This window comes from Plecotus auritus (genome assembly GCF_963455305.1).
Source record: "Plecotus auritus genome assembly, chromosome: 4".
In the NCBI taxonomy this organism is placed as follows: domain Eukaryota; kingdom Metazoa; phylum Chordata; class Mammalia; order Chiroptera; family Vespertilionidae; genus Plecotus; species Plecotus auritus.
Genome location: NC_137775.1, coordinates 48333202 through 48346374, shown reverse-complemented (window position 1 = coordinate 48346374; position 13173 = coordinate 48333202).

The window sequence follows — 13173 nt, the reverse complement described above, 5'->3', positions numbered from 1 at the left end:
TTATAGCATCACCATACTTTCTACTTTTCTCTATAGCAGTTATCCTTCATCCTGGGGGCTTCTGGGAAAATATAAAATAAGGTAGGTAAGGGTGACTCTATGCTGGACAGAAAATGACTATGAGTCTTTGTAAAGTTGTTCTCATTCTTTTGGTGAAATGCATGAACTATAAATCTAGGAACTGTGTTTCTCCACAAGGATCTTCTAGAGTTTAATCTTTCCTAGTTATTGTTGACTGCTTTACGGTAAGGATCAACAAGCACAAAAACTTTGCAAGGTGTTTGTTGATTGCATCATGATCATACATTGCAAGATGTATTTCATCAGTCAGAAAGCAAAGATGGAACTTATTAAACATGTTATTTTCTATCAGAAATATGGTGTGGACTTAGAACTGTCACATCATCAAAGGATTTCTTTTTTGGAAACGGTCTTCATTTAGCCCATCACTCCCAGATATACTCCTGCATCATTCTCAATACTTCCTCCTCTCACCTTAGTGTGTCCCCACCACCAGCAGCTCACTTAGCAGCATATCAATCCCCCCAGCCCTGTTCTGACTCCAACTTGCCTCCATCTTCCTGATAGTGAGGAACTCAAATTATACAGCCACTTCCCCAGATGGACCACCAGAGCTGAGTGGATGCACTCCTCCTCTACCCATGGCCTGTATTCCATCAACCCCCTTTGATTACCACCTCAGTGTTAAAGGGCATCATTATGCAGACATCCAATGAGAAAGCCAGGATTGACTCTGGAAGGAAACTAACTCTCCCTTACAATACGAAGTGTGACATTGAAGGGCATTCCATTTCTATGTTCCTCAGTTTCATCCAGATAATACTTATCCTTAAACTTTTCAACTCCCCTCACCTCTTCATCCCCTATCAAAATCAGGAGAAAAAAAAAAAGCCTAAGCGGAGAATGGTCACAGTCCAGTTTCTGAAATTTGTGAGCACAAAACTGCTGGGCCTCTTAGCTCCCTGAAGTGCCCTTTGCCCCAGACACTTCGCCTCAATGTCATTAAACACATGATAAAGTCTCCAGCCAGCCGGCATGCTGGCCACATCCCCCATGGCCACCATTTGGGCTCCTCAGACAAAAGGGGGCAGTGCTGAATGAGATAAAACACACCCAACGTTCTTTGAAATCCCCCACGACAGCTGCTTTATGAATCCCAGACATTATTATTATCTACTCTGCGCTGCCTGTCACGACAGTCAGTCCAGGTTGAACACCTGCAGCTCAGGGTCCCCTCACAAATGTATTTTTACTTTTTCAAGCTCTTACCCATTAACGTTTTGCTAATATTTCTGATTATTCTGTGCCTCTTTATTTAAACACTCGGTTAGCATTGGCACTTGTCACCCTTCTGTCTTTGCAGATAGCACTCTTTACACATCAGCAACACAGTCAACCAACACTGAATACCTTCTGTGTACCACATCACGTTTGGATATGTTAGAATTTACCCCCGCCATTGAAACATCAGCTTAATAAAGCATTATACCACTTGCAAGCCTATTGAAGTCAACTTGGGTTAGACTGAATGATGAATTTTAAGAATTTCCAAGTGGTTTCCTAAAATTAAGCTGTTGTATATTTGCGGGGCTTATTCTTGCATTCTGTTCTTCAGCTACAAACTTTGTACACTGCTTATGGTTGGAATGGAAATTATCAACCTATGATATTTATCTCGCAGACTACTTTTATAGTAGAACGCTGAATTAATTTTGCCCCATTCTGTTACTGAGGGCTGAAGAGTCTGACCTCAAAAGCAATAGAAAAAGAATAGCTTTTAAAAAAAATAAAAACCCTTGAATGATTGTCAAATGATTTGATACATTTTTTAACTAATTGCCTACATACCAGCAGGCTTTTCAAGGGCTCTTGTTTGGGCGCAATTAAAAACAGGCTCTGGTTATTGTGTTTAATCTTTGTTTCACAATGAGTCAAAGACGTAGCATGAAAATAAGAACAGGAGGCAGCACTTTAGTCTCACTGTCACTTCTGATCCATTCTGCTCAAGAATAGCACTCTTCTGACTTCTCAGCTAATGTGCATTCATTCTCCCATTCTTCCCTCCTCTGGAGCAATCCTCCCTCCCATCCAGCGATACTCTAGGAATAGCAAGTTAATATTTCTAAACAATTGGGAGCCCTGCAATGAGATGTACTGTACCAAAATCAATAAACACTTTGTTTGCAATATCTAAACCTTTTCTTCTATCCTTCCCCTCATCCGAGTAACAATTCTTTCTAAGAGTTATTTATTCCATTATTCAAATTCTTCATGATAGTCAAATGCCTTAAGATTCAATAGACTAATATTTTGGTCATCTACAATAGAAATCTGTGTTTCCCATATGTTACAGAACCAGATGGTTCAGGTTGGTCTTTTTTTTTTTGTCAGGCTCAATATAAAACACTGCACTCTGTCTCAGGGTTTTAACAAAGGCCAACCAGTCTCCCTCCCCCACACCAGGCCCCCACTCTAGGGTTTGACAACAGGCTGAACCAAGAGATGAGCAACTTCTCAGCTGCTGGCCTCCGAAGGCACTCTCAGCATGGCCAGCCCCCACTTCTGTCCCTGCTGGCTTTTTATGCAAGCCCTTGATTGAGAATGGTCCAGCTGGGCAGCCTGCTAGCTCCTTTAACCCATTCCTATCCGGCTCACCTCTATTAGGAGTGGCCCTCTTTCTCATCAGAGCTGCATTTTAGTGAGCCTACATTGAGCATTTTCCCCTGCCCTGCTCTTTTGCACCTTAAGTGCCCAATCCTGACACAAACAGAACGAAAAGGAGTTATTAATTGTGTATCTACTATGTGGCGAATGCTGAGTCAAATCCTTTTAATTGTCATGATATCATTTAAGACAAGAGGAGGTATGATCAAACCCATTACATGTAAAGGAAACTGAGGCTCAGAGATATTGGATAACTTGTCACACATCCAGTAACTAGTCAAACAGGATTTCCACTTACATATGTCAGACTCCAATGCCATGCACACAGCTCTCCTTAGACAGTCAGAGGCTGACACACACACACACACACACACACACACACACACACACACACCAAATTCCAAGCATTCTTGAATTTTGGATTACTTGTCTGTCATCTCCAATATTTCTAAGTTTTGCCGGAGAGGTTGTACATCTGAGTGAGACTCTTGGCTCTCAACAATAAAGGGAGAAGAGCAGTAACCAATCAAAAGTAACTTCAGAAATCCCTGAAATTGGAAAGATGGTTGTTTTGATTTTGAAGAGATGAAGGCTTTAGTGGATTTGAACAGAGAAGTATCCTGTTCTGATACAGACTTTGATCACTCTGCCACTGAGTTGAGGACATGCTGCAATGAGCCAAGACTAGTACCAGGTGGGCCAGTGAGGAGGCTATTGCCTTGCAATGTAAGTGGGAGGCCAAGATATAATGGCATCTTGAGCCAGACTGGAGGTGCTGATTGGTTATTAGATTTCAAATACATTTTGAAGACAGAAAAAACAAAATTTTCTGACATACTGTCTTTCTTTGATTCTGTCTTATTCTATTCGTGGTGACCTTCCCAGCTAGACTGTAAGTCTTTAAAGCAGGAGTGTCATGTCTTACAGTTTATCCTGGCTATTTCATAAATTCTGTGTCGGATATGGTCTGAGGTAGGAAGACCCACTGAAGGATGGATTGAATAATTCATTCATTACTTTTTTCTCCAAAATTCTCTCTTCTTCTGTCTACACGATGTTCCTTGATTTCCAAGAAGATGCTGTTAATGCTTTGGTAAAAGGCCAAATCCATTACTTTTGGCAAAAATATGTAGAAAACATTGTCTAAGTAGTTTCATTGTGAAACCTAAAAATTGACTTAATTCTACACAGAATTCCCTGCCTAGCTAACACTCTTCGCTAAATTCTATTTTCCCAGTCAGCACCTATCATATACCAGATGCTTCCAGATGCTAGGAATTCAAGAAGGGAAATATCAGTATCTCAGACTTAAAGAACTAACAGAGAAATCAAAAGGTAATTAAATGGGTCTCTCAAAAGCAAAATGATAGTTGTGTAATAATATGGGAATGTCTAAATTGTCAGGGCAAATACAGAAGAGGGAACATTCAGACTTTTTCTGGGCTAGGGATAAAATGGTGTCTTCAAGTTTGTTTCACTCTCCATCCACTTTTCCTCATAACACACCTTTCCCTAGAAGCTGTTGCAGATACTTGCTGCAGCTCAGCATATCACTGCAGAACATGTGAGAAACCCAAACCTCCATGGCTGCATAAGGAATCAACTAAAAGAGACTGCCACTTCAAAGCTGGGAAAGACACTGGAGAATATCTTATTTAACACCACATTGCATATAAGAGGCATCTAAGACACAGAGATGTTAAGTGGCTTCCTCAATGACACACAGCTGAATGGATATGACCCTAAAATAAGAACTCAGATTTCAGACGCTTAGTCCAATATTCTTTTGTTAACTCATGGAATAGTTCAAGTACGTTTCATTTTTTTGTTCATTACCTTTTCCCTTTGAGTTTATTCTTTAATTTGGCTTATCCTGACTCTTTTATTCATTTATTTCAAACTAGAGGCCCAGTGCATGAAATTTGTGCACAGGTAAGGTCCCTAGGCCTGGCCAGGGATCAGGGCCTATCTGTGGGGCGACGAGCAGGGTGATCAGCGGGCCCCCACTGGCACCCGCCTTGACTGGCCTGAAGCCTGCGGGCTGGGGGCAGCTCCTGCATTAAGCATCTGCCCCCTGGTGGTCAGTGTGTGTCATAGCAACCAGTCGTTCCACTGGTTGTTCCGCCATTTGGTCAATTTGCATATTAGGCTTTTATTATATAGGATACATATTCTAACTTCTGTGTATTAGGCACTTCTCTAGGTGTGGTAGTTATTAAGCTATTGACGCTCAGCTCCAAATTCACCCTTCTATACTCTGTTGTGTGCCATGATGGTTTTTTATACTAATTTATCTCTGTTATAAAATAGAAACTGGTATTATTTCTATGTTATTGAATGTCAGACCCTAGTGCATCTTCTCTGTGTCCTGCACTTTTCTGGGTGCTAAAAATACAGAAGTAAAGCAGACTCATTTCCGACCATCTCAAAGCTTATAGTCTAGTCTAAGATACAGACACTCATCAATTGATTACAGACAGTGATAGTGACTCTGAGGAAAAATGTATCTGTAAGTAAATGCTCAGAGCATGAGCTGTGTGGTCGAGAGGTATTCCCAGAAGAAGTCGCACCCTAGACTAGATTTTCCCTGGGAGCTGCCCAGGTCAGTACTCAGTGGAGAAAAGAAGGGAGAAACTGTGACACAGGGGAGGAGCTGAAATACAGCTGGGAGGGCTAAAGTCAGAGAGTTGTTTGATTTCCTTTTATTTACTTTGAGGCAGAGAAATCTAGACTTAGGATTCATAAGTACAAGCTGTAGTCAATGTTTAATTTGATGAAATAATCTGTTGTCTCTGGGCTGCCTAAGCTTGGTGTGTAGAAGCTACATACCAGAAATCCAGGTTTTCATTACTTTTTTTTTCAGGATTTTGATCCTGACATGAAGTCCCTTAAAGATCTTCAATTATGCAAGTATAGGTTCTTATACTTCAATATGAAGATGTATGTGTTGATTTCATTAAGATTTAGCTATGTTAGCATATAATTTTTAAAATTGCAGCTATTCATTAGAGTATATGCAAAATATGTCCTCTTAGAGATTATTTTGGGAGAAGAAATAGTCACTTTATATGAATAATGAAAGTATCCCATTTGCATTGAAATATATATATGTAGCAATTTGTTTAATGGGGTTTAGAGTGAGACTGGAAGTTCAGAGGAGGAGGAAGGGACATGATCCTTTCCATTTGCTTCCTGTTTCTAATCAGAAAGGAAACATTTCCATTCCTTTGCATTTATTTCCCTGTTTTAACCTTATTTCAGACCTTTATCACCTCCCAGTTGTCCTATTGTATCAACCTATTAACTGGTGTTCTGCCTTGAGTCCATACCTGCACACAAGCCCACAAACACACCCTTTCCACTTGCTACACAGTTATCAGCTTAATCTCAATAAAACCCTAATTTTACATTGTACTCTCTTTTGGCTACATAGCCATGCCCTTCTATCATAGCATAAATGTTTTTTTCTTTCTAAACTTGCTTCTAATGATTTCTTACACATGTGGGTTTTAATATGGCTATACATTATTATATATAGCCTTACCTTTAAAATTATATATAGGCTTACCTTTAAAAAAAATTCTGATGCCCAAACCCTACTCCAAACCAATTAAGTCAGAATCTCTGGGTGTGGAACCCTAGCAGCTGTATTTTTTAAAAGCTTTCAGATGGTTCTAATGTGCAGCCAGAGTTGCTAACTACCAAATTCAAGTCTGACGTGACAGCAAAACCGGACTACTTATCATTGCCCTTTCCCACATCTCATAGGCACTGCTTTTATTTTAATATCTCAACTTACTGCTATTGATTGGCAGGGGTTTTGGTTAAGATAATACCTGAAGAAGTCTCATCTCTAAATATTACTTCAGCTGCAAGTTTCATTACAATTTTAAAAAACTAAGACAATTAAAGAGTAGTTTTCTTTTAATTAAAGCAGCATAAGTTCTTCTAAATATTTTCAATATATTATTCTACATTGGATATTATTCAAAGTTGCTCCTACATCCAGAGTAGCATTATATACTCATACTCTGGCAAACACACAACAACAACAACAAAAGAGAAGTGATGTGAGACTCTGAAAATTATGCTTACAAGTGTGGATTTTCTCATATCTGTATCTGGATCAGCAAGAGAGCAAGCCAATATTAATGAGGATGCAAGAATGCATTCAGTGCCAGAAATATTAAAGAGCACAGTACAGCATTGAGCATTGTGGCTGGCATAAAACTGGTGATCAATTCATATTTGCAGGGAGTATGAATGAATGTACAAATGAAGGACCCACATTGCCTGTATGTTACATCCCAGATACACTCATGATCCTTATAAAATAAATTAGCTGTATGACTTTGAGCAAGGCCTTTAACCTTCCAGCTTTCAATTTGCTCATCTATAAAATTGGCAGTGGTGTGAAGAAGGAGTATGAGTTCAAAAATCCATTTCAGCTCTAAGAGTTTTTTAGTTTAGAAAGATTCTTGCTTAAATCATACTCTTTACATTGACAAATATTTCATGGGAAACAAACGCACATACATTGCTTAACAAATCTGAGAGTAACCTGCACCATCTAAATTTAGTTAATTTGGAATGCTTCATATCACTGATTTTCCTTCATCTCCATGTCATTTCCCCAATGGCTTGAGCTCCAAAATGAAATAGTACCACAACAGTTGGCTGCCTCAAGTTCTCCTCTTGTGGGAAGCCAAGCTAAGGCACAACACCTCCAGGTACTTCATATATTTGCATATTTAGCAATAAAACAGAATCATTCTTTGTCAATCTGGTGTAATATATTTGGTACATTTGAAATTCTTTTTTTTTTTAACTAAACATAATTATCAGCCTACCAAAGTCTAATTAAGTTCAAAAAAGATATATAGAAGTGTATACTATATCCAAGACTTTGTATTAAAAGCTGAGGATACAAAACAAATAAGGACAGAATTGAATGACTACTATGCAGGACTAAGAATCACGTTTTAGAGAAATAGTCGTTGACATGAGAAAATATTCATGACATATTTTAAGTGAACTTAAAAGGGATGGCACTGGAATTTTGCTTCTTTTTAAGAGGATAGGTCATTATAAACATGCCACAAAGCTGAATAATCTTCAAAATTCATTGTTTTAGCCCATCAAAGAGCTGAGGTCACAAAGCAATAGGTGACCTGAATTCCAAAGGCTGACAAGCTCATCCAAGAAGAGATGGGACACAAAATTTGGCAGAGCATCGGAGGAAGAGAAATCCTCAATAAAAGTTCGTAAGAAGAAAATCAGTGAAATCTTAAAGGTCAAGTGTATACTTATGATAGTTTAAAGTAGCTGGGAGTTCCAGACAGAAGGAAAGTTCACATTCATTTGCCAGCAACGTTCCATAGGGTTTTATAGGATATTTAGGAGAGAGAGGAGAGGCCCCCTCAGTATTCCAATTATGAAGGACCTGCCTAGGTTTGAGGATGGAACAGAAGTACCTGATGAAACCCATCCATTTCCTGTGTCCTGCATGAGTATAAGTAGTAATTAGCTGCCACTGGGCACAAAATCCATCTGAGATCTGGACCTTCCTTTTATACAAGGCCAAAAGCAATTTACCACTGGGTGTGACACTTCTCTGACACAAAAACAAAGTCATCTGATTCTGGGGAAACAGATAATCCAAAGGGTACATTATCTGTTAAGAAAATAAATCAAAAATAAAATATTTCCCATAATTATAATCTCAGACCTAGAAGACTGCACTAGAAAACTTCCTCTTTTAGTCTTTACCATGTCAACAGACTAAAAGAGGAAGACCATATGAATATCTATAGATGTAGAAAAAGAATTTGGCACAATGCAACATCCATTTATAGTAATTAAAAAACAATTTTAATAGACCATAAAAAGAAGAAAACTTTTTTAAATGATTAAAAGCATCTAAAAAAAATGTATCAGCTAGTATTATACCTAATTGTGAAAAAACAGTATTCCCCCAAGATTGAAAACAAAGATATTCTGACTTGTATTCAAATTATATAAAAAGCTCTTATCACTTAATAATTACACTTAATAAGAACATAGTCAAAAGATTTGAACACACACTTCATATATATATAGTTAAAACCACAATGGATTGCCACTTCACTCAAATGGATAAAATAAAATATATTTGAATACTAAGTATTGACAAAAATGATTTAGAGCAACCGGAACTCTTACTTATTTCTGGTGGGAACTCAGAAAGATACAACTACTTTGGAAAACTTGACAGGTTTTGATAAAAATAAATATAATTTAATAGCCATCTCTCAGTAACTGACAGAGCAAGTAAAAAAAATTGGAAAGGATATAAAAGACTTAAACAATTCACAACTAACTTGGCCTAATTAACATTTTAGAGCTCTCTCCCAACAACTGCAGGATATACATTCTTTTCACATTTACATGGAACACTCACCAGGATATGTCATATGCTGGGCCATAAAGCCAGTCACATTGATTTTTAAAAAATGATCAAAATCATACAAAATATGCTCTCCAAATATTTGGAAATTAAACAACACATCTCTAAATAATTCATGAATGAAAGAAGAAATCACAAGGAAAATTGAAAATATTCTGAACTAAATGATAATGAAAATACAACATATTAAAACTTTTGAGGTACATCTAAAGTGCTGCTTGAAGAGAAATTTGTAGCTTTAAGTGGCTATAGTTAAAAATGTGTAGAATTATCTAAGCTTCCACTTTAAGAAGCTAGGAAAATAAAAACAAATTATGATTGTTAACTTATAGAAAGTAAGTGACAGTAAGTAAATAATAAAAATAAAAACATAAAATAAAAAATGGCCCAGCTGGTGTGGCTCAGTGGTTGAGCATCGACCTATGAACCAGGAGGTCACAGTTCCATTACGGTCAGGGGACATGCCTGGGTTTTGGGCTTGATCCCCAGTAGGGGGCATGCAGGAGGCATCCAATCAATTATTCTCTCTCATCATTGATGTTTTCTGTCTCTCTCTCCCTCTCCCTTCCTTTCTGAAAACAATAAAAATATATTTTTCAAAAATAAAATAAAAAATAGACAAAATAGATCAAATCAATAATGTCAAAAATTGGTTTTGTGAAATGATTGGTAAAATTTATAAATGACTAACAAAACTCATTAAGAAAAGAAAGGAGAAAACACAAAATACCAATATAAGGAATGAAAGAGGAGACTTTATAACAAATGCTATAGACTTAAAAATAATAATAAAGACATATTATGAATAGTTTTATGCCAATAACTTCAACAGCTTAGATGAAATGAATAAATTCCTGAAAAACATAACTTACCAAAGCTGGTACAACAAACGATGGAAAATCTGAACAGCCATAGATCAATGAAAGAAATTGATTTCATAATTAAAATCTTTTCAGTGAGAAAACTACAATCCCAAATGGTTTTAATGGTAAATTCTACCATACATATAAGTAAAAGTAAATACCATTCCTAAATAAATTCTTTCAGAAAGTACTAGAGGAGGGAATATTTCCATACTTATTTTACATGGCCAGCAAAACCCTGATTACAAAGATATTATAAGAAAATTAAATTAAAGCTTAATATCTTTAATAAGTACAGACACAAAAATATGAGTAAATAAAATCCAGCCATATATGTAAAAGATAGTACCTTCCCATGAGTTTCAGTTTATCCCAGGAATTCAAGGTTGGTTTAACATTGGAAAATCAAAGTGATTCACAATAGTCACAGAATAAAAGAGAAAAAAAATAGTGTATGGTATTACTTAAAAATAAAATTTAAATAGAAGAAAATATTAGAAAAACTTATACCAAAATGCTATCAGTAATAATCAATGGATTGTTGGATTAGGTATAATTATGAGAAATGATTTGTACCAGTAGTTTCTGAATTTTTTCAAGCTTACTGCAGAAGTATGTGTTTTATTTCAAAATTACATAAGAGCCAGTGTGTGTGTGTGTGTATGTGTGTGTGTGTGTGTGTGTGTGTAATGAATAAGGTATTTGAATATGCCTTCACAGATGCTAAAGCTAATAGAGACAGAACAGGTAACATAAACTGGCGATTTTAGAATTCATGAAGGACCTTGATATTTTGTGACCAGAGAAAGATTGTGTTAATCTGAATTAGCTATTGATGGTTTTTAATTCTTCTAGCAAAGTGACATTGATTAGGTGCAAATTGAGTTCCTTTTTAAAATTTACTCTGCTTTTCTAATAGGAAATCACCAAGGAAAGTAGGAAGCCCTTGCAATTTTTGATAGTGATTTTTCTACTCCTTTTTAGTGGAAGAATTGTATACCTATAGCTGGCATCACCTTGGTAGCATTTAATAATAATAATTACCACTTGGTTCTTCTTTATACTGACACTGTGGCACATTGGTTAGGTGATCAAAACTACAAGCGGAATAAAACTGATGATCTGTTTGCTATAAGCCTTTTGTTGCTGCTGAAAATTGAACACATTAAAAAATCAAGTGAAGTCAATTAATAGCATAACATGCAGTTGATTCACCAGTAGTTTTGCTCATGCCAGGCCTAGACCTTAAAACAGAAAACGAGTATCAGATTTGGATACTATAGTGTTTCAAGAACAAAACAGATTTTTAAAACCAACTGCATTACATTGAAAGGCATTTTCTGTAGTGCTTTGATATGTAACTTTGATGGAAACTCAGCATGCAAAACACTAATCTCGACTTTCATGTACTATAACCACTGACACTCCAGGAAAATAAAATTGTAAGACTCTCATGTTATTCCAAATACATTGAGAAATGTGCCAAGAGGAATTATTCCTTAAAATCTTAAGGTTTTTTTTTTTCCATACTAGGGGCAAGAGGAGAGAAATATCGTTTACTTGGTTATAAAATCATAATGAATATTTACTTAGCACATTTTTCTTTTGGAAATTGTATGTGAATTGGACTACAAAATCTTTCACTTTCCCACCTCATTTTGTTTGTTACTCAGGTTCTGTGTGTGTGTGTGTGTGTCTTTGCATGCGTTGTCATAACCTATCTGGCCAAGCATGGACTGTCTCTAAAGATTAAGTGCACCTATTTTGAACTGGAGGCTGCATGCCATAATTTTTAGCTAACCCGTTTCCTTCTTAGTGAAAACAGAAATAAAAATATATTGTGCACACTTCATTGCTGGAGCCTTTGACCTCAGCTGCCTGTCTAGCTGAGACTGTGATGAATGCTTTGTGTCCCTTCATTTTTAATTGCTCATAAATTGTTATCCTACCAAACACAAAACTAGCCTTGTCCTCATTTTAGTTGGGGTTGGAGGTCAGCCTAACAGTAATACAATTAAGGAGTGTCTTTGTGTGGGGGTGTGGGAGTGAGGAGGGCACTAGGGTTGCAGAAGAGGGGTAAAGAAATGTGGTCACCCTTTCTAAGGAAAACACAAAGAAAATTCCAACTTTTGAGGGGGAAAAATCACACATAAAGCAAATCATGCTTGTTTGACAATTGTGTCCAAAGTGCTTTGAAGGGAATTTCTGGACAGCAACAAAGAAAGTGAATTATATTTCATGCCTTTGTCCAAGCAAAAATGTGTTTTGTGATTCATGATGTTGAGGATAAATTAATTCTGTGGAAAAAAATGCCTGGCTCCAGAAGTGCCATCAAAGCTCAGGTTGCTTTCAAAGAGACCATGTGCAGGAATCTAATGGCAGAAGCCAGCCTTTAGCTTTGTGCCACTCTCTGTCACCACCTTGATAGCAGCTCAGGGCAATTTCTCCAGCTGCCACCTGACTCCAATGCACTATGGATCTTTTCTATGGGTTTTGCAGAGTCAGTCATGGCTTTCAATTATACTCCCTCTATTGCTCAGCAACTAAGGTATTACCCTAAATAGTAATGTTGCAAATATCAATGGAACTAAAGCTTTGAATTTCTTTTCTCATTTGTGAAGACTGTCAAAACACAGATAATGATGTGCTTTCTTCATTGTGCCTAAAATAGTTTTTAAAGCCCAGCTGGTGGCCTATTGACTGGTTTTGCTATTTTGAATAAACCAATCCAAAAGCAGCATGGTCTAAATGTAAACAGAGTTGGCCTTGTGGTGAGACCACACCTTTGCTTTTTTTTCCCCGGCCCTTATTCTGATTTCCTTTCATTTGATACAAGTGGTTTGACATCCCTAGATTAGACTTTTTCCTCAAAATGAAAATATATATTTTCAATAGTTACTTTATAAAAATATTATACAGGCAAGGGAAGATTATGTATATGGTACAACCTCCTTTCTCAGAATAAACATCTAAAGTACATTTTGGCTGTTGTTATGATTCTTAGTCTCATTTTAATCACTGTTGGGTTGTTTTTATTACATTTTACAGTACCTTTTGATTATTTTGCCAGGCTTTGTCAAATTTTGAATAACCAAATGGTATTCCAATATTAATTACTCCCTTCATGATTTTTTAAATTTATTTGTAACAAGTTAACATCTTTTCCCAAGTAGAATTTCC